This window comes from Alexandromys fortis, unplaced genomic scaffold (genome assembly GCF_014885135.2).
Source record: "Alexandromys fortis isolate MF-2015 unplaced genomic scaffold, M_Fortis_MF-2015_v1.1 scaffold_175, whole genome shotgun sequence".
NCBI classification, from domain to species: domain Eukaryota; kingdom Metazoa; phylum Chordata; class Mammalia; order Rodentia; family Cricetidae; genus Alexandromys; species Alexandromys fortis.
Window position 1 is genome coordinate 421,761 of NW_026068065.1, and position 3,704 is coordinate 425,464.

The window sequence follows — 3,704 nt, forward strand, 5'->3', positions numbered from 1 at the left end:
GGTTCCACATGGCCTGGAAAGTGAAGTAAAACAATCAGATACCCTAGGATGTGGCCAGCACCCCAGTTTTCTCAGGTCCTCCAAAGATGGTCAACACCCAAGATCAGTAGGAAGCAGTCTCAAGAACACAACACCCTCATTTCCCTAACCTGCCGCACCAAACTCCTCACTTTTTAAAAATAAATAACAAAGAGAGGAGTGTTAACATCCAGATGAACCTGGTTCGGCCCCTTGAGGACCTGTCAGACACCCTGGGCATCAAGTCTTTGCTTATCCCTACAATTTCAAAAACTGTTTGAGATAAAAGTCTCCCTACCTCCCTCTCTCCTCTCTCTCTCTCTCTCTCTCTCTCTCTCTCTCTCTCTCTCTCTCTCTCTCTCTCTCTCTCTCTTTCCCTGCATCTTTTGTGTCTCTCTGTATCTCTCTCTCCCTTTCCTTCCTCGTCCCCTTCATCTCAATAAAACTCTTCGCTAAAGCTTTGCCTGCATGAGATATTTGGCTCTCACCCTTCATGAGGCCTCTGGCCCTCACCCGCCAAGGTCTCCTACACGCAGAATCTCAGTGGGCTCTCACCTGCCAAGATTTGGAACCACACACTGCCTAGGTCCCTCTCCCACAGAAATCATTACACCTTGCCCCATCCTTCCTCTGTTTAAACCCAAAGCTCAGACTTAGGGGTCACAAACTATCTGTGCTTCTCTCCGGGTGTCCTGATGGTCATGTCTCCTTTTTCTGCCCTTCACCACCTCTCATGTATTTAATTGGAATATTGAGACAAGTGGCTAAGCCTAACCTGTCAGGATTTTTTGGTTTTTGTTTTGACAGGCTTTCTTTATATAACAGCTCTGGCTGTTCTGGAAGTGGCTCTGTAGACCAGGCTGGCCTCGGACTCACAGAGATCTGCCTACCTCTGCCTCCTGAGGACTGGGACTAATGGTGCACACCACCACTACTGCCTGGCTCCAGTGTCTTTTCTAATAAACAAGAAACATGAAAATAATGTTATATTTAACCACAAACTATGTTGAGGCAATGCAAGAAGGTAAAGTAACTGATTAGTAATTATGATTCGAATACAAATTCAAAACTACTTAATAAAGCCTTAATAAAGTTGATGCTCTAGATTTCTTAACAGATCTGAAATTCTCTCCACTGTGGTGGCCACCTCTGGAGATCACTTATTTGACAAATATACAATTAGGACAATGCTTGTTTGGGATATTTGGGATTCTAACTAAATCTGCACTACTACCTGACTGTGTTTCCATGGATAAGTATTCATTTTCCCCAGCACTGATTTCTTCATCTTTAATGTTAAGGAGACTGAATTGAATGCTTACAAAAATTCCATAGAACAAAATACTTCCCTACAGTTTTACTACCATGGGTAAAACAGTAGAATTCTGCAACCTAAAACTGTTATGGTCCAGTAAAAGCATTGAATCATAAAGTCAACCGGCAATGTTTTTATTCTAAGCAACATTAAATAGATCCAGAATAAAATTAGACTCAAACAAATAATTTTCTTCATGACAGGTTATAGAATTTAACATGCATGATATTTTCCATCTTTGAAGTTAACACAATTATGTTTTCTTGGTGCCAATTCATCTGCCTCCAAACGTTTCCAGCTGAAAAGAAGACCTGCCTAGAGCAGCCAGCCCTGCACACACATGAGACCCTGGACAGATGTTCTGGGGCAGGTTCTGCAGTGGACTCTGAGTATTTACAGCTTTTATTTTATTTTTTTAAATTAGGGCAGAGGGCAGTAGTAGAAGAACAAAGAAAACATATGTATTTTAGAGCTCAGAAAAAAAAAATACAAGTCAGTGCCCATGGCCAGCATTCTCTGTTGTTCATTCAACCAATAGCCCTTTAGAAACCAGCCCATCAGGGCATGGTCTGAGGCAATATAAGTGTACACAGGAGGTGTGCATGTTCTCTCTTGGTTGGTGGTCGGAGAGCAGAGGAAAACAGCAGCTTTCTTATTGTGAGTGTTCCCCATAAACGTTTGTTATCCTTTATTACAGGCTCTCATGGGCCTCCTTAATTATGCTGTATTCTGCTGCCCCAATGTGGTGTTCAGACTCACAACCCTGGGCTTAAGAGTCCCATGCTCTACCGACTGAACTAGCTGGGCAATGTGGTCCGAGTCCCCCAAATTCTTAGAGGGACAAGTGGTGTCCAGCCACCCAAGATTGAGCAATAACAGGTCTGGGATGCTCTTAGATGTCTGGGGTTGCGTGTGCATTGCACTGACTGGCTCAGCATGTGTCTACCCTATGCCAATAGGCATAGGTAATCTGTTGAACCCATTCTTGATGGGGATCATGGATTCCAGTTATTCCCCATGAACATGAAATTCCCTGTAAGTATGGGTCATAGCTTGCGTTATTAAGTCCCTGTCCTTTTTACATATTACCTGTTGCTACTACCAATTGAATAGTCAAGATTAACTGAATTATCAGTGCTCTATCAAGGCAGTGGGCCAACATCAGTGGGGAGGATCCAAGGGCCTCACTACTGGGCAGGAGAGATGTAGGCAGATGCCTATTCCTGATTATATCTTGTACATTAATAAATAATAAAGTTAATTCTTTATCATCTAGTATAAATTCAGCAGTTTTAATATTCAAAACAACTCTGCATGTTGCAAATCGGTAACTATATTAGTACCATAAGAATAGCGTGTAATTCTGACTTTTAGACAGAATTGCAAGGGCTTTGTTCTAATTTACTTAAATTTTCTGATTTGTAACCTGCCTTTTCTAATTTATTTGCATCAGTATAGAATGTAGGGGCTCCAGTTATTGGTGTGTCCCGTACAATGTAAAAAAAGGATCCAGTTAGTTCTCTTTATAAGTCAAACTCTCTCACTTTGGGAATAGTTGTTGTTAATATCTCCCAAAAAATTACTATAAGCTCTTTGCCAGGGCTCACATTCTTCCCATAATTTGTCAATTTCATTATTATTAAAAGGTATTATAATTTCTGCTGGGTCTATTCCTGCAAATTGATGAAGTCTCAATTTTCTTTTCATAATTAACTCAGAGTCCTTTTCCATATAAGTTTTTAATTTTTCACTCGGTTTATTTGGTTAAAAAAATCCATTTTAAGATAATATCTTCCCTCTGCCTTAAAATTACTGTTGGGGAATGTTTGGAGGATAATATGACCAGAATGCAGTTAAGATCTGGATCCACACGATACACATGTGCCTCCTGAAATTTCCCTTCAATCAAAGTTAATTCTCTCTCAGCTTCAGCTAATAATTCCCTGGGGACTATTTAAGTCCTTGTCACCATTTAAGGTTTTGTTTAAATTAATTAGGTCATTGAGACCTATCCCAGTAGTAGGCCATAGATGGGAAATGTCTCCTATGGCTCAGTGGTTAAGGGCACCGACTGCTCTTCCTGAGTTCAATTCCCAGCATCCACAGTGCTACTCAGTCCTGTAACTGCGCTTGGAATATATGGAAACAAAAAGAGAAAGAAACTGATTGATAATGATGTGTAAATAGTGATAAGAATAAAAGACCAACCAACAAACAAACAGAAAGCATAAAACAAAAGATCAGTTAAGCCAAAACTGGCTGATGCTTTAGTTTTTTTTTTTTTTTTAACAGTTGTAAGAAGTTTCCCTACCACATTGTGGTTGCACCCAAAGAGAGTGATACTATTAGGGGGTGTGGCCTTGATGAAAGA